This window comes from Lepidochelys kempii, chromosome 4 (genome assembly GCF_965140285.1).
Source record: "Lepidochelys kempii isolate rLepKem1 chromosome 4, rLepKem1.hap1, whole genome shotgun sequence".
In the NCBI taxonomy this organism is placed as follows: Eukaryota; Metazoa; Chordata; order Testudines; family Cheloniidae; genus Lepidochelys; species Lepidochelys kempii.
In genome coordinates this window covers 55651990-55672879 of record NC_136383.1, presented here as the reverse complement: position 1 = coordinate 55672879, position 20890 = coordinate 55651990, and the positions used below count along the sequence as shown (strand labels likewise).

Sequence of the window (20890 nt, the reverse complement as noted above, 5' to 3'; positions counted from 1 at the left end):
TATTCATTTCCCACTAGATAGATAGCTTATATGGCTCCCTGATCCATTTTCTGGCTTTTGTTAATCCATTTTTAGGTGCCTAACTCTCCTCATGTATTCCATAGGGAGTCTGGTGTTGTGACTAACACTGGATGGAAGGACACCTAAAAATTAGGCATTGCAATAAGAACAGCTTCCATATGAAGAGAGGTTAATAAGACTTGGACTTTTCAGCTTGGAAAAGAGACGACTAAGAGGGGATATGATAGAGGTCTATAAAATCATGAATGGTGTGGAGAAAGTAAATAAGGAAGTGTTATTTACTCCTCATAACACAAGAACTAGGGGTCACCAAATGAAATAAATAGGCAGCAGGTTTAAAACAAACAAAAAGGAAGTACTTATTCACACAATGCACAGTCAACCTGTGGAACTCTTTGCCAGAGGAGATGGTGAAGGGCACGACTATAACAGGGTTCCAAAAAAACTAGGTAAGTTCATGGAGGATAGGTCCATCAACGGCGATTAACCAAAATGGGTTGGGATGCAAAACCATGCTCTGAAGTGTCTCTAGCCTCTGTTCGCCAGAAGTTGGGAGTGGACCACAGGGAATGGATCACTTGATGATTGCCTGTTCTGTTCATCCCCTTTTGAAGCACCTGGCATTGGCCACTGTCGAAGACCGTATGCTGGGCTGGATGGACCATTGGACCAGTATGGCCATTCTTGTATTCAATGCTCAGCCTTTTGAATCTAGCCCTGATTTTTTTATAATCTTCAGTGAAGGATTTGGGGGGTGGGGTGGGAACAGTGGTTGTGTAAGGTGCAGAACAAATAACTTCCATGTTTTGTTTTATATTTTCATTTTCTTTGAGTCTATTCTCTATAAAGTTCAGGTCTTCAGCTATAAAGAGAGGGTGAAAATAGAGCACTGTATATCATAAATTTTTGATAAATTGAATGAAATTCAACTGAATAACAAATTCTTGGACCTGAGGTTGTGAATATTTCTAGTTTGTCTTGACAGGATTGTCAAGACAAATTTGAACTTTGTCAGTAATGGCGATCACTAAAAGTATTTGCTGTAGGTATCAGTCAGTGATTTCAGCTCTAGTCTACTATTTCACCAAAATTTTCCATGGCAGTTGGCAGGCTATTATTTCTCACTCTAATTTATATTAGAAGGATATTTTAGTTCATTTAAAAGTTAAATAATAGAGTAATCTTATACTCTATAACTGCTACCTGTCAGTGTTTGCACCTGCCATGGAAAAATGAGAAAAAGATTTGGAAAGATTACAATTTTGGTTTCTTTAAAAACATGTAACATAATTTTTGATAATTTACTTGTCTTGCATGTGATAAGTTTGAATATTTATTAGTAGAGTACTTTTTGTTTTACATTATTTAATGATAGGTTTTTTTACTGCTGCATAATTATAATCATTTTAAGAATGGATCTGGTTCTATTTGTAATTGTTTTAAATGTTTTGAATTAGCATCTGAAGAATTAAAAATAAGGATAGTGAATTATGCAAAAAGTTTCAAATCCTAATTTCCAATCCCATATTTTGTGCTTTGAACTGGGAGACATACTATTTTAAATTTCACTATTTTAAAATGTTGGAACCACACAGTGTAAGTGAAGTAAGAAATATATCTATCTGTTGTTAGCTAGTGTGGTAGGATAGTGTAGTGGTCTGATCTTGCATTTGAGGATCAGAAACTCCTGAGTCCTGCCTCTGATGCTGTTGCGGCATGTGAACTTGTCCCACTCACTTACCTTCTTTGTCATCGTCTCCCCATCTCTAAAATAGGTATAATTCTAACCAGATTACAGTAGCATGTAAAGGTTGATTAATATTTGTAAAACACTCTAAAGATTTTCATAAGTGCTGAGTGCAACGTTATGAATATCTATGTCAGTGATTCTCAAACTTTTTTTTCGCAGACCACTTCAAAATTGCTGAGGGTCTCAGCGGACCACTTAATGATCTTTCCAAATGTTGTTTGTGCCGTTAGCTAACTATTGTAAAGCACTTTGGATAAAAGCACTATATAAAAAAAACAATAGCTAACTTTTTTTGTTCTACAAATAAAAGCACACAACTTATATTTTAATATCATTATTCTTACCTTTCTAATGTGATGGATGTGTCCTCTTTCCCCCACTGTGGCAGCCCCCGAGCTGGGGCTGGGAAGGAGCGGGGGGGGGTGTCTCTCTCTCCTCCCCCCTGCAACAGGCACAAGGCTGAGGCTGGGAAGGAGAGCTCTCTCTCCCCGGCAGCCGCAGCCCTGGAGCTGGGGAAAGTCGCCTCTTTCTCTGGTCACCGCAGCCCGGCACATCCCAAATTTCCCCCAGCCCCTCTTCTCACCCCACTTCCCCCTCCCACCTACCCCTTATTCCCCCCAAGGCCACCACCTCACCTTACATGTGTGTCTTCTCCAGGGTCTGGGTACCTACCTTAGAGGAAACTGTCCACAGACCACCTGAATGGAGCTCACGGACCACTGGTGGTCCTCAGACCACAGTTTGAGAACCTCTGATCTATGTAATAAGATTCCAAGATTGTCTCTGTGTGTCACTCTAATGGCTAGAATGTCTGAGTCAGTGGGAAGTGATGGAAACAGCTACAAGCATTGTTGAAACCTCTCTCTGTTCTGAATGTCACAAGGTTTAATCATCACTGGTATTTTTCTTTGTTGCCATCCAATTTTTAAGTTCTCAGCCATTTTGACTTTGCTGTTGCACAGATGTAATCTGTAAAACTTGTATCTATACCTGGCCAAGAGTCCTGGACAATTGTAGTACCAGAGATAACTCCATCACCACTCTTACTCTACAGCTGATTTACTTGCAACACTTTCATTGGTTTTATGAGGGAGACTGCATAGATGGTGGATTACTTGGTCCAATGGGAATACCTATGCAATAGCATGGGCTTTCAGCTACTTTGTATGTATACGTGTGTGTGTGTATGTGTGTAATGTGCACATACATATGATGTATGACATACAATCATGGATGGGGAAACTTCAAGTATTATTAACTGCAACATTTCAAAATGTATGTGCCAAACCTCAACAAATCAAGATGATGTGTTTTTGTCATTTTTAATTTTTGAATTCCCCATGTCCTCCCTCCCTCCCTGAGATTGTGACAATTAATGTTGCCAACATTCCCAAATATATCAGGCTATTTTTGGCCCTTTCTGCAGGTGCTCTCACCCCCTCTCTCCAGTGTGGTGGGGCTGCACCAGTTCCCCGTTAGCTCCCTTCCAGGCTGAGGGGAGGGACAACTCCAGGAGCTTCATTCACCTCTGCTCCTTTCCAGGCCTGGTATGAATGGGATTGGCTCCCAAGGGGAGGGAGAGAGACCTTTTCCTGTTTCTTGCAGTGGCTCTAATTGGCTGTTCCTCCTTCTGTATTGGGACAGATGAGGAACGTAGTCGATCAGAGCAGGTTCCCCTGGCAGGGCTGATATGCAATAGAGGGCTGGGGTAGGTGGTGGGTGTCTAAGACTAGAGGGGACTCAGCCTCCTCAAATCTATCTTTGCCAGGTGGAGTCCCTTCTCTGCTAGTATGACAGATGGGTGACCAGGCCAAATTTGAGTGGCATTGCAATCTGGCACATGGGCTTCTGCTCCCAGGCCTGGGCTGCTACTACGTGGTGGAGCCTATGTCCATTAGAGACCAGAATGGAGGCAGAGACTCGGAGTAGCAAGACCCTGTGTGCTAGGTTGCAGCACCAGTCACATTTGATCCAGTCACCCCTCCATTATGCCGCCCTGCTCTGGTAATTGCCCCCCGATTGGCAGAAGTGCACCCTGACCCGCCCATACTAGCAAGAGCAGGGGATGGCCACAATGAGATTGGTGTTGGGAGCCAATGGGAAGTGAGTAACTAGCGCTGGGTGCTGTATGAGTGATAGAAAGGTGATTGGGCCAATGAGTGGTGTTGGGACTTAACATGTAGACTCCTTCTCTTAGTCCCGGGCTCCAGCTCCATCCCATGCTACCCAGCTCTGGTTACTTCCTCCCCATTGGTGAAGGTGTGCCCTGCCCACTGCTGGGGAGCAGAGGCCTGGCCAGAACCTGTTTGGGAGCTGAGAGCCAATCAGCCAATGGGAAGGTGGTAACTGGAGCTGGGTGGTGTGGGCAGAATCAGAGCCTGTGTTGGTGAGAAAGCAGAGCTGAGTAGAACAGTTTATGATGCAGCAACCAACAGCTTTACTAAAAGACTGTACCCCTCAGTGACCCAGCTCGATTTGGAAAAAAAAAATGTGGAGCTGAGACCCTCAAAGGGGCCCCTCACCTTGGGCCTGGGTACTGATTGAGTGGCCCATAGCCCACCCAGGCCTACCCATGGCTATGGCTCTGCTCAACCCTCCCTTCAAGAAAATTTGTTTTCCTTTGCCACCTGTGATGACTGGAGCTTTCCACATCATAGCTAGACTGGCTCCAGCCCTGGCTAAAATCCTGTGACTTGTGAAGAAATTGTGATTGCTGGCAACACTACAACTCATTTTCTTTAAAATAAGCAGGTGCTTCAGAGCTTTGCCGAATCAATGCCTTAGTGAGTGAGGCCATGGCTCCAGGACCCAAGCTAGCTACATTAAAGTTAGCTCAGTTATGACTGCTGGAGCTACAGTCACACCCTGTGATTGCGGTTTGGACATGCCCAATGGAAGACTGCTTACTGCAGCTCTGCATCATCCAGACCACAGCCCAGAATAACACAGGGTCTTGAAGAAGGAAGAGAAGAACCCAAGAGGGGGGAAATGATGGGAAGAGAACCTCTGGAGAGGGAAGGCAAAGAGCTGCTGGAATGGGCTCAGGAGTGAGAGAGCAGAATGGGGAGAATAGGAAGGCCAAGCAGAGGGAATGAGAAAATGGGAAGAATTTTGAGAGTTAAAAAGGGGTGGGCGGGTTGGAGGGAGAGAGAAGACTCACTATGTGACAAAATAAAGCATAGGTGATAGGAAGAGAAAAGAGAATAAAAAGAGGCATATTGTGTTTTGTTCATTTTGAAATAAATAGTTTTTAACAACAAAGTTTGCTTTAAACCGTGTGGGGGAGGGGAGGAGGGAGGGAAACTGAAAACTCTTCTGGACATTTAGCCAAGGCAGAAAAGATCTTCCCATCCTTGACCTTATCCTAGTTTTTTCTGTGTAAGTGATATGTCCCTCTCACTTTTGTTCTAAAGGTTGATAGGTATGGCTTATTGCCTTGCCAGTACAGAATTATTTAGCACAGTGTTACCCTAAACAAGTGCCTGAAAGATCACTGCTACACCTTGAAAAACTGGGGACTGCAAAGGTGGTAGCCAAGAGTAAGGGAATTTAGACCTGCTTTCTAATACTGGACTCCACCCAACTCCACTGGCAGTTGAACAATGAAAATGTGGTAGAAGTTGGACTTTGCTTCTCTATTTTTCCAGATTGCTCTTTATGGAGGTGCTGGAACCTGTAATATGGGAAGAGCAATTCCTCAGCACAGAGCTACTGATTCCCCTCCACACACACACACACACACCCCTTCCTTCTGCAGCTGGCCAACTGGAGAATCAGCATCTATGGCTTTCTGATGTTTGTGTGGCCTGCAATGCCATGGATATTTTCTCTTGCTTGGACTTCATAGGTTTAACTGTTGGCTTGATAGTGTGTTTTCAGGTACCAACTTCTTTCTCGCTTGCTCTCTTTCTGTCACACAGGTCATCTGGCATACTGACCAAATTCTGCAGCTGCCCCGAGTATAGTTTTCCCATTAACTTGGAGTTCCATGCACAGAGCAGCTGTTTTACAAAATCAAACCTTAAACCTGTAAGAAATTTGTAATTGGTTTTTATATGGATTTGCACTTTCAAGCCTACAGGCGCACACACAACTAGAGATGTATTGGGCACAGACAGTTCAGCATGAGTTTGTGTGTTCATGCAACTTCCTACTTCCACAGATGAAGCTTTAGAAAACAAATAGCTTTGGTTATATTTTCTTTATTCAATAATAATCTGCATTAAAATAATATGAATAGTTTTACTAAACCAAGAACTGTCACACTTTTTCTTTTTAAGACTCATACTTTCATTAATTCATAATGTGCCTAGAATTTCAGATGATGTATGGAAACACATTGTTTTGAAAAAAGAAAAGGAGTACTTGTGGCACCTTAGAGACAAACAAATTTATTTGAGCATAAGCTTTCGTGAGCTACAGCTCACTTCATCAGATGCATGCCGTGGAAAATACAGGGGGGAGATTTTATATACACAGAGAACATGAAACAATGGGTGTTACCATACACACTGTAACGAGAGTGATCAGGTAAGGTGAGCTATTACCAGCAGGAGAGAAAAAAAAACCTTTTGTAGTGATAATCCAGGTGGGCCATTTCCAGCAGTTGACAAGAACGTGTGAGGAATGGTGGTGGGGGGGGAATAAACAAAGTAAAACTATTTCCCCTTGTTTATTTCTCCCCCCCACTGTTCCTCACATGTTCTTGTCAACTGCTGGAAATGGCCCATCTTGATTATCACTACAAAAGGTTTTTTTTTCTCTCCTGCTGGTAATAGCTCACCTTATCTGCAAAAAGAAGAGGCGTACTTGTGGCACCTTAGAGACTAAGAAATTTATTTGAGCATAAGCTTTCGTGAGCTACAGCTCACTTCATCGGCTCACGAAAGCTTATGCTCAAATAAATTTGTTAGTCTCTAAGGTGCCACAAGTACTCCTTTTCTTTTTGCGGATACAGACTAACAGGGCTGCTACTCTGAAACCTGACATTGTTTTGAAGTGCTTTGATAGAGCTTCTACTAATAATAGCTTAAGATGAGGCTGGAATGCTAATTCTAAGCATTCTTTTGAGAAGGTAAGGCAAGTCAGATATTTTCTTATTTCTTTTCAGTAACACGTAAGCTAGTGTGTCCTACCTTTAGTACCTTTAGAGTCTTCTTTCTTTCTACAATAACATTTTATTAACATATATTAAAATAAAACACATTGCAGAGACATATAAAATGATAGCGATGATATAGCCACCTGCCTTAAAATGCTTATAAACTGGAATTCAAATAATTATATAGTTCTGTATCTATAATGTGTTAACACATCTTATGATAAATTACAAGGAAATAATTTATTGACAGTGATTACATTAAAGTATTTTTCCCTTATTTGTTTATGAAGTTTTTCATTCTGTGCAAACTTCCCTTTGAAGTCCAAAGGACAGTTCACATAGCTAAGAATATGTGGAATTAGAATATAATACTTCCTGTTACTATTATTACTGTTCTGATGCATAAAACTCTCAGCACAGATGGCTTCTTTCTGTAGTTTTGCATTTTTGTTGGTTGTAGGTTTACTTTGATGCACCGACAAATAATGGAGATTTTTTTTGTTTTGGGTTGGTTGATTTTCAGCTCCAGTAATGCTTATGCAAGTGGTTTTGGAAGTCAGTGGGACTACTCACATGAATAAGGCTTGCAGAACTGAGGCTTGCATTTGACTGGTTGGAAAGGACTGTTTGTTTTTCCATGGTAACTTTTTTGTGCATTGGTGCGTTTTTTTCCCCCATGTTTGATGGTTGTTTTGGATGTTTTTCTGTTGTGGCGTTTTAATCCGCATCAGACTGGGGCAGAAGTTCTGCGTAGGGTTGTTTTTTTGGTTTGTTTTGCCATTTTGAAGTATGTTAAATTTTTTTTTCATTTATAAATGTAGTTCCTTTGTAAAATTTTTTGTTACTGGAGAAGGCTATTGTTACTGCTCATTGTGGGCACTACTGATTGTTGTTTTGGTTTTAAGTATATAATGCACTCAGAAGTCAAACAATGTGTGCATAGTAAATTATTAAACAAATAAAATTAAACCAGATAGTGACTCTTTCATGTATTTCCATGCTTCTGTTTTAAACTGATGTCTCTTTGCAATCGGTATTCCATTAGGTCACACAGTGCTCTTGCCAGTAATACCCAGTACATATTTGCTTCATTGAAAGCTAATTTTCTTTACCTCTCAAGTTAATGAATCTAAGCTTTAATTTCAATTCTGGTTGGCTAATGGTGAAGGTTTCCTCCCAGTCCTCTTTCACATGGGAAATGTTGTGTTCATGAGTGGACTGGTTGGGTAGGACTGGGGTGAGAATGTGAAAGAAGGAGGCTAGGTTTTTGTGGGAAAGGAAAGTCTTTAATTTAGAAGTCTTTTCAGCAACTAGTTCCATTCATGGTAGCACCTCTTTCACACTTGGTTTCCACATAGGCCTCTATCTCTTTGCTTCCATATTTCCTCCTCCCAGGAGTCCTCAGCAGCATAAGAAAATGATCATGCAGTCTAATTTTTCCTGTGCTCCTGCACAGTAATGGTTTCTCAGTGGTGCCAACATCAGCAGGTGAAACTCATTTGACTTAATCTATTTTGCAGTACTAAAATATTGCTGACTATGGCATCACCAAGAAAACATTCTGCAAGAGTGCAAATGTGACCAGGGTGCATAATAAATCTTTTAGTTTTTTCTTATTGAGGGAGTAGTAAAATGTGAGAAGGTGCAGTGAAACATGGGATTCTCAAAGATTTATTCTTTGCTCTTCTTCAGAGAGGTGGTGAATGCAGTGGTGCAGGCTAAGAAGGAGTTAAATGAGTCCCCCATAAATAAACTTACAATAATTAACTCGAACCTTTTTATGGATAAACTGATGTTCCTGCCTTATCTTGCCATACAATAGATGCTAATTTATAATCAGCACAGAACAAATGCCAAAGCATGCATTTAAACTACACTAATTCTATAAATGAATCTGGTATTAAAACGTCAAAGAAAATGTCCTATCATGCTTCAGTGTTCCTCTCTAGTGTGCATAGATAGGAGATTTGCTATTACTTGTATGTTTCATACCTAGGTTAACCATTCCATTTTAACAGATAACTGTATTTATGTATCTCAAAACTGCAGAACAAATACATTTTATTTCCTCAGGTAGTTGGATCTTGTTACATTGTAATAGTGATTAGAGAAAAGTACATATCGGAAGAATTTTAGGAACCCACATTATACTTCAGAATGTCAGTGATCAGCTGATCAGTTGTTGAAAACTAGATTTATTCTCTTGGGGTACATAGTGCTCAGTTTCAGTCCACCAAAGTTGTTTATCTATACGTATTAAGTTTACATTTTCTTGCAGTCAACAGATTACTTTAAGGTAAAATCTGAATGGCCTTATGTTTGTTTGAGGCCATCTAAAATTACTGCTTAAAGAATGCAATAGATAATTTATGATGATGCTCCATTATGTCAAGGTAAAAGTGTAGGGCCAGATCCTGCAAAGTCATCTCTTGGTAGGTAACAAATTCCCTCAGCTTCTACTGAAATAAATAGGAATTGAGGATGGTTAGCACCTCACAGAATTAAACTCTTTGCTTCATTTATGAACAGGAATGGTTAAGTACAGTTTGAGTTTTCAAGTTAACCTGACCACAGATGCTGTCCCGTTGGTGACTTAAAAATGAGAAAACTCCCCAGTTTCAATCTGCACAGCTAAATACTTGCAGCTCTGTCATAAATATAAAGGGAAGGGTAAACCCCTTTGAAATCCCTCCTGGCCAGGGGAAAGCTCCTCTCACCTGTAAAGGGTTAAGAAGCTAAAGGTAACCTTGCTGGCACCTGACCAAAATGACCAATGAGGAGACAAGATACTTTCAAAAGCTGGGAGGAGGGAGAGAAACAAAGGGTCTGTGGGTCTGTCTATATGCTGGTTTCTGCCGGGGATAGACCAGGAATGGAGTCTTAGAACTTTTAGTAAGTAATCTAGCTAGGTATGTGTTAGATTATGATTTCTTTAAATGGCTGAGAAAAGAATTGTGCTGAATAGAATAACTATTTCTGTCTGTGTATCTTTTTTGTAACTTAAGGTTTTGCCTAGAGGGGTTCTCTATGTTTTTGAATCTAATTACCCTGTAAAATATCTACCATCCTGATTTTACAGGGGGGATTTCTTCATTTCTATTTACTTCTATTTTTATTAAAAGTCTTCTTGTAAGAAACTGAATGCTTTTTCATTGTTCTCAGATCCAAGGGTTTGGGTCTGTGGTCACCAATGCAATAGACAATTGTGCTGAACCGAACTTATAATGAATAATTTAGATTTTTTTTTAAATCAAAAATTTGGAACAAGTTAGTTCAGGTTCAGTATTACAACTTGAAAGCAAGCATTCCAAATAAGCTTATCACCAAGGAAGTAAAGTTTGTTAAACTGTATTTCTGTATGTGACATCTGGTTTGAGAAGGATAATAGTCCATATAATCAGCCTTTTTAAATGGTGGATTATCTGTGATTTTTATTGACTCTTCTTTACAAAATCTGTTCTTTTTAATTAATATTCCATGTAAGTTATTACCTACGCCAACATGCAAAGGCACAAATGAGCTTGATGGCAATGGTTGGTCCCGGTCAGTATTTAACTACTACCAATTTACACTGCTGTAAAACAGGCTTATTCTCACCCACATACTGTGCAATGTGACCAATGATATTGGAACATTCTGAGCAGCTACTTTAGAAATCTGTAAGAAGATAGATATCCATTTGAGATTACGACTGCTTCATAGCTTCCTGGGCTACAGCACCACACCTATAAAAGAGTCATAAAAATGTATTCTGTTATATCTGTTGTGTTCAAGTCGTGCAATATTTTTTGTGGTTGGAAGGATCAAAATAGAAGTGTCAGTTACCCTAAAGAAAACGTTTAGGATCTCATTGTTTCCTTTTCCTCTTCTTTGGATCTCATTAAATATATAAATTTGACATTAGTTTATTAATAATTTTTAACTACAGTACTGAATATCAGCCATCTTGCTTGCGGTTTTTAATTGTTTTCTTTAAACTTCTGACAAACACTGGTGTTGGCTTTTTTTAGCGTTGATCATACTAGGAAATCTATTGTCATATCTTTCATTGCTAATAATCTTTTAGTGATGTAAACGTTAATTTGGCTTATTTATATGGATGACATTCCCACAGGATCTGATCTAATTCTTTTCCTCTTCTATTTCTATCACGTTTGGTATTTCTACCATCACATACAGTATTAATATACAGGTATGCTGCAGCAATCCTGCATTCTTCCTGGCGTGGAACCTAATGAATAGCAGCCATAGCTAGAGCTGGTAATAACTTCAGATTTCATTTCACAAGAAATTACAGTATTTCCAAATTTGTTTTAATTCTGAATTGGAGCGAAAAGAGAATTTTGAAATTTTTCACAAAATAGAAATTCCGAAAAAAATTTCACTTTGGAAAAATATCAGTTTTGTTTCAAAATAGAACCTTCATTTGAAATACACTTTATTTGAGGGAGTTTTAAACAACAATTATGAATCTGATTTCAATGGGAGTTAAGATGCCTAAATACCTTTAAAAATCTGGCCCCTTATTTTCTAGACCAAAGTGTCTCCTGTTTTATCTTGCAGTATAACAGCTTGACACTTTGAACAAGTGTTTGTCAGCCTGGAATAATTTTTCTAGGATATTGAAAACAGCTGTTCCTATAATTAGTGACTGAGTGCTTATCTTCTTTTGTTGTTCAAAGTGTTTAACTGATTAATTACAACACTTACAGGAGACATTTCAGTCCAGAAAACATAAAAATAAAATAACATAAAATAAATCTTTTATTTCTAAAATATTTTTCCCCACGGGAAATTTCTTCTTCATGATTTCTTGAATAATTTCATTTTTACGAAAACAACATTTTCCAGCGGAAAGCTGTTTTCATTGATTAAAATTTTCTAGAAAGCTCTTACCATAGTTTGAGGTCTTCACATTTCAAGGAGTGTCTTGTATTACTACATACTTGGGAATTTTCTGATACTTTGCTGTCCCTACTTGATAGGAAGCACTGATGTTATAAAAATGGGAACAGCATGCTCTCTACCACATACCCCCATCAGCTTTTACCAAAAAAACCCCCCATACTTAAGCTAATAGTTCTCTGAGTCAGGGACTAGCTGGTTCTGTGTGAATGAAAAGTTCCACCTTTTTAACATTGCTGGTCTTACTAACTAGATCAGTTGGCCTCTTTACTCACCAGCTCTGCTATGTGTCAGTGTAATAATGCTTCTTAATTTTAAAATTAGACTTAAGTGAATATATCGTGTTGTCATCTTCACTCCATCTAGAGAAGAGGTTCCCAAACTTTTTTGTTGTGGTGCCCACCACAGAAATTCGCGTCCCATGTGTGACCTGAAAATCAAAAAAGAATCTTACAAAAAGTGGAAACATGGTCAAATTGATAAGGAGAGGTACAAAAGAACTTCACAAGTACAAAGCCAGAAAGGCTAATGCACAAAATGAGTAACAACTGGCAAGGGACATAAAAGGCAATAAGAAGAGATTCTTTAAGTACATAAGGAGCAATAGAAAGATGTAGGAAAGTGGGAAAGGAGACCTAATAACTGATTAACCTAATTGCCTTCTGTGATGAGATAACTGGCTCTGTGGATGAGGGAAAAGCAGTGGACGTATTATTCCTTGACTTTAGCAAAGCTTTTGATATGGTCTCCCACAGTATTCTTGCCAGCAAGTTAAAGAAGTGTGGGCTGGATGAATGGACTATAAGGTGGATAGAAAGCTGGCTAGATCGTCAGGCTCAATGGATATTGATCAATGGCTCCATGTCTAGTTGGCAGCCAGTATCAAGCAGAGTGCCCCAAGGGTTGGTCCTGGGGCTGGTTTTGTTCAATATGTTCATTAATGATCTGGAGGATGGCGTGGATTGCACCCTCAGCAAGTTTACAGATGACACTAAACTGGGAGGAGTGGTAGATACCCTGGAGGGCAGGGATAGGATACAGAGGGCACTAGACAAATTAGAGGATTGGGCCAAAAGAAATCTGAGGAGGTTCAACGAGGACTAGTGCAGAGTCCTGCACCTAGGATGGAAGAATCCCATGCACCGCTACAGACTAGAGGCCGAATGGCTAGGAAGCAGTTCTGCAGAAAAAGACCTAGGGGTTACAGTGGATGAGAAGCTGGATATGAGTCAACAGTGTGCCCTTGTTGCCAAGAAGGTTAATGGCATTTTGGGCTGTATACGTAGGAGCATTGCCAGCAGATCGAGGGATGTGATCATTCCCAGCTATTTGGCATTGGTGAGGCCTCATCTGGAGTACTGTGTCCAATTTTGGGCCCCATGCTACAAGAAGGATGTGGAAAAATTGGAAAGAGTCCAGTGGAGGGCCACAAAAATGATTTGGGGACTGGAGCACATGACTTATGAGGAGAGGCTGAGGGAACTGGTATTATTTAGTCTGCAGAAGAGAAGAATGAGGGGGGATTTGATAGCTGCTTTCAACGACCTGAAAGGGGATTCCAAAGAGGATGGGTTTACACTATTCTTAGTGGTAGCAGATGACAGAACAAGGAGTAATGGTCTCAAGTTGCAGTGGGGGAGGTTTAGGTTGGATATTAGGAAAAACTTTTTCACTAGGAGGGTGGTTCACTAGGAGGGAGTGTGTTACCTAGGGAGGTGGTGGATTCTCCTTCCTTAGAGGTTTTTAAGGTCAGGCTTGACAAAGCCCTGGCTGGGATGATTTAGTTGGGGATTGGTGCTGCTTTGAGCAGGGGGTTGGACTAGATGACTTCCTGAGGTCATTTCCAACCCTGATATTCTATGATTATAGGATTACATCAAGAAGGCTGAGGTGTTAAATATCTATTTTGCTTCAGCCTTCACTAAAAAAGTTATTGAAGGCCAGATACTCAATATTAACTACTAGGGGGAAAGAATGCAAGCCAAAATAGGGAAAAACACAGGTTAAAGAATATTTAGATGAGGTAGAGGTATTCAAGTCAGCAGGGCCTGATGAAATTCATCCTAAGGTACTTAAGGAACTAGCTGAATCAATCTCAGAGCCATTAACAATTATCTTTCAGAACCCCTGGAGGATATGAGAGGTACCAGGAGACTGGAGAAGAACAAACATAATACCTAACTTTAAAAAGAGGACTTAGTGAATTATAGATCAGTCAGCCTAATTGGAATACCTGGAAAAGATACTGGAGCAAATTATTAAACAATCAGTTTGTAAGCACCTGGAGGATAATTGTGTTATGAGGAATAGTCAACATTGATTTGTTAAGAACAAGTCATGCCAACCAACCTAATTTTCTTCTTTGGTAGGATTACTGACCTAGGGAAGTGTGATCTAGATAAAATTACTATAAGGTGGGTGCACAGCTAGGTGAAAGACCATACTCAGAATAGTTATCAATGGTTTGCTGTCAGATTGGGAGGGTGTATCTAGTGGGGTCAGTCCTCGGTCTGGTACTAGTCAATATTTTCATTAATGACATCGATAATGGAATAGAGTATGCTTATAAAAAGTATAGATGACACCAAGCTGGGAGGGGTTGCAAGCACTTTGGAGGACAGGTTGTCTGAATTCAACAAGATGAAATTAAATAAAGGCAACCACAAAGTACTTCATTTAGGAAGGAAAAATCAAATGCACAAGTACAAAATGGGGAATAACTGGCTAAGTAGTAGTACTGCTGAAAAGGATCTGAATATGAGTCCTGAAAGTGATGCAGCTGTGAAAAGGGCTAATATGATCCTGGGGTGTATTAACAGAAGTATCCTATGTAAGAAACAGGAGGTAATAGTCATACTCTTCTCCACACTAGTGAGGCCCCAGCTGTATCCAGTTCTGGGCACCACAGTTTAGGAGAGATGAGGACAAATTGGAAAGAATCCACAGAAGAGCAACAAAAACGGTAAAAGTTTTAAAAAACCTGGCCTATGAGGAAAGATTAAAAACCTGGGCATGCTTCTTTTTTCTTAAGACTACTGAGAGGGGACCTGATAACAGTCTTCCAATATGTTAAAGTTTGTTATAAAGAGGAAGGTGATCAATTGTTCTCCATGTCCACTGAAGGTAGGACAAGAAGTAATGGGTTTAATCTACAGAAGGGGTCGGCAACCTTTCAAAAGTGGTGTGCCGTGTCTTCATTTATTCACTTTAATTTAAGGTTTCGCGTGCCAGTAATACATTTTAATGTTTTTTAGAAGGTCTGTCTCTATAAGTCTTTATATTTTATAACTAAACAATTGTCATATGTAAAGTAAACAAGGTTTTCAAAATGTTTAAGAAGCGTCATTTAAAATTAAATTAAAATGCTGATCTTATGCCGCCAGCCCGCTGCCAGCCTGGGGTTCTCTTCACCTAGGCCAGCAGCAGGCTGAGTGGGGCCTGTGGTGTAAAATCAGCATTTTAATTTAATTTAATCCCGGCAGCAGGCTGAGCGGGGCCTACAGCCGGGATCCTGGCTGGCAAGGGGCTGGCAGCCAGAACCCCAGACTGGCAGCGGGCTGAGCGGGGCCAGCAGCCGGGACCCCAGGCCAGCAGTGGGCTGAGCTCAGCCCACTGCCACTCAGCCCACTGCCAGTCTGGGGTTCAGTCCACCAGCTCCTGCCAGCCAGGGTTCCGGCTGCTGGCCCCGCTCAGCCTGCTGCCGGTCTGAGATCCCAGCCCTGCCCACATAGAGTGGATACCTACCTTCTCCCTGGTTCTAGCCCATTCTCTTCCCCTCTCTCTCTCTGCACTGAGCATAGGGCTGGGGGTGAAGGAGCAGGCTGGGGGTTGGGGTTTAGGGTCTGGCCAGGAGCTAGAATGAGAGAGGGGGCTCAGGGTTGGGGTTTGGGTGTGGAGTGCTTACCTGGGCAGCTCCCATTTGGTGCAAGGGGTGCAGGTGGGAAGGTGGGGCGGGGGTGCAGGAGCTCCTGTTTGGTGCTCAGGGTGGGGGTGGGAATGTGGAGGGTGCAAGAGTCAGGACATGGGATGTGAGGGGGCTGGGTATGTGTGGGGGGGTACTGGAGTCAGGGCTGGGGTTGTGGGGGGGTTCAGGGATCAGGGCAGAGGGCTGGGTGTGTGTGAGGGGGGTGCAGGGATCAGGGCAGGGGGCTGGGGTGTGTGTTGAGGGAGGTGTAAGGGTCAGGGCAGAGGGCTGGGGGTGTGGGCTGGGGTCATGGGGGTGCTCCATGGGGTGATTCCACCCCCCTTCTCCAAGGCCCTGTCCCCACCTCTTCTCCGCCTCCTCCCCGGAGCAGTGAGCACGCAGTTCCGCTTCTCCCCTCCCTCGCAGGGGCCATCAGCTAATCGGCAGCAGGGAAGGAGAGGAGGAGGGCTAGGAACCCAGCACACTGGGGGAAGAGGCGGGGGAGAGGGGAGCTTTCCTGCCCTGCCGCAGCAGCCGGCAGGACCAAGCTTCTTCACCCTGCCCCGGTGGGGGGGGGGGGTGAAGAAGAGCGGGCCGGGGCTGGCAGGATTTTTAATGGCACGCTGCTGCCTGGCGGGGTCTCAGCGTGGGTTCGGCAGCGGGCTGAGCGGGGCAGATGGCTGGGACTCGGCAGGGAGCAGCGTGCCATTAAAAATCGGCTCATGTGCTGTCTTTGGCATGCGTGCCATAGGTTGCCGACCCCTGATCTACAGCAAGGGAGATTTAGGGTGCATATATTAGGAAAAAATTTCTAACTAGAACAGGCTTCCAAGTGAGGTCATAGAGTCACCATCATTGAAAGCTTTTTAAAAGAAGTTGGACAAACACCTTTTGAGGATGGTCTAGGTTTACTTGGTCCTGCCACAGCACAGGGGGTTGGACTTGATGACTTCTTGAGGTCCATTCCAGCCCTGTGTGTGTGTGTGTAGATTTCCACATGACCAAGATGTGCACCCCATTCAAATCCCAGCTGCCTAGATTGGCAAATTGAGTGCCTGCATGGTGGAACTGCCCCCTCCTTGTATGCATGTGCATGTGCTGGACAAGTGGCCAACACAGTGCCATCATGTTGATCCCCAGCACAGCTATAGGGGTAGGGGAGTGAGGGAGAGAGATCTTGCGGGTTTGCACGGTTCCTATGAGAACTGGGCAGCAGGAGGATTGTGGTAGTGCAGAGCCCGGGAGACATGGACCCTGATCCAACCTCCTTCCACCTACCCTACCCAGGGGACAACCAGTATTTTGCATTATATTTGTTGTTTGTCTATGAATATTGACAGGTAAATTAATATGTTTATTTGGATAATGGTGTGTTAATGAAAACAAAGGAAAAATCAGTTTAATTGCAGCCTTACTAATGTCTTCATTCAGCAAAATAGTTAAGCATGTGAGTAGTCTTTCTTCAACACGCAAAATTAAGCATAAGCATAAGCCTTTGGACGTTCGAGCCTAAGTTAGCAATTTTCCTTTCATGATTTTTTTCTGAAAACTAGGTTTATTTCAGCCATATCCAGATATAAGATTGCTTAGATTTTGCAAGGGAAAACATTTAATTACTGGTCTAACCGAATGAAGTCATTGGTAAAACTCCGACCCTTCTTTGGTAATTTCATTTTCATTTGATCAGTCTACCATTTTTCCCCCCAAAGAATTCATTACCTAAGCAAACTAATTTTTGGTCTCATTTGACCTATAGAAGTAGCAGTTTTTGCCAAATGATATGTGGTTTTAAGAACGAAACTAGAAAAAGAGCTAAGAATAATCAATGTTCTAATCAATTGAACTGAATGTCTAATGACAGGTTTCAGAGTAGCAGCCGTGTTAGTCTGTGTTCGCAAAAAGAAAAGGAGTACTTGTGGCACCTTAGAGACTAACAAATTTATTTGAGCATAAGCTTTCATGAGCTACAGCTCACTTCATCGGATGCATTCAGTGGAAATCCAATGAAGTGAGCTGTAGCTCACGAAAGCTTATGCTCAAATAAATGTTAGTCTCTGAATGTCTAATGTTAACTCACATCCATATACCTTTTCCCAGATTTCTTCATCCGCATGTTCTAAATATCACAATCCTTTCCATAGTATCATTTTTGTTGGCATGAGCACAGGGATTGTAATATATGGCAGATTGACAAGGAGAGGAAGATAATGTCCTTGTTCATATAATTTATAGTTGAGGGAGAAACTTAACTAGGAGAGTTCTTAAGGCAAATACAGTTTCAAAGTGAATGTACTTTATTTCCTGGTTTAGAAATATACTGTTTATTTTCATTCTTAAATTGTTTGTTTTTTTCAATAAATGTAAAATCTGACAGATATTATTTAATCTGGTGGAAAGATTTAGAAATCCAGTTCTGTGGAGTGAAATGCTGAATATTTGGTCTGGAATTTTTTAAAGTGCTTGTTTCAGTAATCTTGTTTGTCATGGTTAAGTCAAGTCATTGAGGAAAAACTTGACAACTTGATTATAAGAGTGCTTTAGGAGGAAAAGGTGTAACCATCTGTGCATCCCTGTTGAGTAAGTAATAGCTTTCATGAACAGAATGACTGACTTCAAGATTTGCAGTATGAATTACAGTAAATTTTTAGAAGTGATCACTTTTATACATTTTCCATATTACACATACAAGTGTACCTACTGTATGAAGTAATTTAACATCATTTTTAAAACAACAAAGGTGAAGGTGTGACATGCAGGAACATAACAAACTTATTTTTTTAAAAAAAAGTAGTGTTATTCATTTATAATCCAATCCTGACCCAAACTGTCACTGAAATTGGTGGGAGGCTTATGGGTGCATAAGGAATCCACAGTTAAATATATAGTAGATATATGCTTTAGAATGTATTTAGTAGGTAAACATTGTGTAAGTATGTAGCGTCAAGCGTGAACCAACCATTGTCCTGCTGTGTCTGCTTTCTCTTTTTTTACCTGGTGAATCCAGTGAGAACAGAATTTCAAATTCATTACTAGAATTGGTTGGGAAATGCTTTTTTCCCTCACAGAAAATTTAAAGTTTTCCTCAAAAATTTAAAGCAAAAATATTTTGGCTGTAAATCAAAATATTTTAATTCTGAAATGCCACCATAGTGCCTCATAGGAATTGTAATTGCAGTGTTTCATGCCCCCATACTGCTATATAGGCCACGCTCCCTGATCAGGTTGTTTGCCATGATGCACCACAGTCGTCCCTGAAGGAAGATAGTGCACGCTGGCATTCACATTCCATAGTGCATCATGGAGGTAAAGTCTGGCTGGGCAGCACAGCCACACAGGAGAATGGGACAGCAGCATTTGAGAATAAAAGTATTTTCAGTGTCAATGAAAATATTTTTGTTTTCAGTTTTCATGCATTTTTTTGACAAACAATTGAAATATTCTGGTGAAAGCAGAGAACTTTTTGCAAAAAGTTTGTTTAGTTAGAACTCCAAATTTTCATCAAGAAACAGTTTTAACAGAATTTTTCGACTAGCCCTATTCATTATTGAAGCAGATTATGTATCCAACTATAATGCTTGAAAATATTAAGTTATAAATGCAGCTTTGGTTGTGTAGTGTACTCAGGATTTATTAAAATGACCATCCTTGTATGTGTTCTCTGCTGTTATAGGGGGATATATTATATGGATGACTACAACTTGAGAAAAATGTAATGTTTCTTATTCATTTGTGTATAAATAGCATAATGAGCAGGATTAGTAAATTTAACAGATTAGCAGAGACGAGACTGGAGGAGCAATATCATTTCCAGTGTTGTGATTAATATCTGAGTGCTGTGATTTAAAAGGCAGTGTAGTTTAGATGTTAAAGCAAAGCACTAGGAACCAGTAGAGTCCTGGTCTCTAATCTAATCTGAGCCACTGACATTAATTATGTGACCTTGGATAAATCACTTGACCTCCTTGTGGCTCATTCAGTGAAGCTGTAAATTCAGACAAAGTTGAACTACACTGAGAAAATGTATTTATAAGATATTACCATGAATTAAAAATCCCTGAGTACTCTTTTATTTCACAGTGAAGAACAAATAAATACACATTTTTGAGCTTGAGAACATTAGAAGATAAATTTTCACTGTTAATATCAAATTATCCTGCTACTGTAGAATACCATTTTAGCAGATATGTGCAGTTTTGAAATACTGTAGTATAATTATTTGAAACTCAATATAAAACTCTTTGTGGATACTTTTTAATTTATCCTTGTTACATTAAAGGTGAGCGCATAAGAATGTCAATTGATTGCGCTTGCCAAGGGAAGCGATGAGATATTAGGGGGCAAGATTGTGCCTGGACATAGGTATACAATAGTGGCAGATGGAGTCAGAAGCCTTCCTTATTCTTGAGCAACTGCTTCTTTGAGCACAAGAAATGAATTGAACTAGCACTGCCAGTTGCACAAGTTTCCCTAAAGGGGATGAGGAATCTCCAGACCAGCAAGCAGAACTGACTCCAAGTATTCTTGAAACACAATAAGAAAAGGAGTACTTGTGGCACCTTAGAGACTAACCAATTTATTTGAGCATGAGCTCATGCTCAAATAAATTGGTTAGTCTCTACGGTGCCACAAGTACTCCTTTTCTTTTTGCGAATACAGACTAACACGGCTGTTACTCTGAAACTTGAAACACAATGACACTTGCAGCTCCCCTGGGGGAATGCCGCAAGATTGCCATCTTCTGAGGGTTGTGCATAAAACCCCAATTCAACCCCAAACCACCATGTGCCACGTTCTTGAAGTCTGAAAGATACTAGCCCATATGTGAAGTTTCAGAACCCTTTGCCTACGCCTCCAACATTTTCTCCCCTATTCTGGCATGCAAAATACTACAGAAAAATTCTCTGTGCTTTTTTGAAATAACATACTTTAAAAGTATATATGCTATTAGGCTGTTTAATGAAATGTAATATGAACAGAAATATTAACTAACGGTAAACTTATGGAGTAATGTGGTAAGTCAGGGTAGAAATAACTGCTTAGTGCATCACCAAAACATTACTGAACACTCGTATTGCTAAATTAAAGATGATTTGTTATTGTTGTTTTATTTATTTTATTATTATTTATTTTAGTCATCTACTATCAGTAAACACAACTGCCCTTTTGGAAGTTTCTCACTTGAGCATTGATAGGTTTATGGGTATTTTTA

The 20890-nt window shown here is 40.6% G+C and overlaps 1 protein-coding gene across 12 annotated transcripts in view; it reads left to right on the top strand.

The window, feature by feature from the left end:
• NR3C2 (nuclear receptor subfamily 3 group C member 2) overlaps window positions 1-20890 on the top strand; it is a 280828-nt gene that overhangs the window by 143088 nt on the left and 116850 nt on the right. The gene's annotated exons all lie outside the window — the stretch shown is intronic.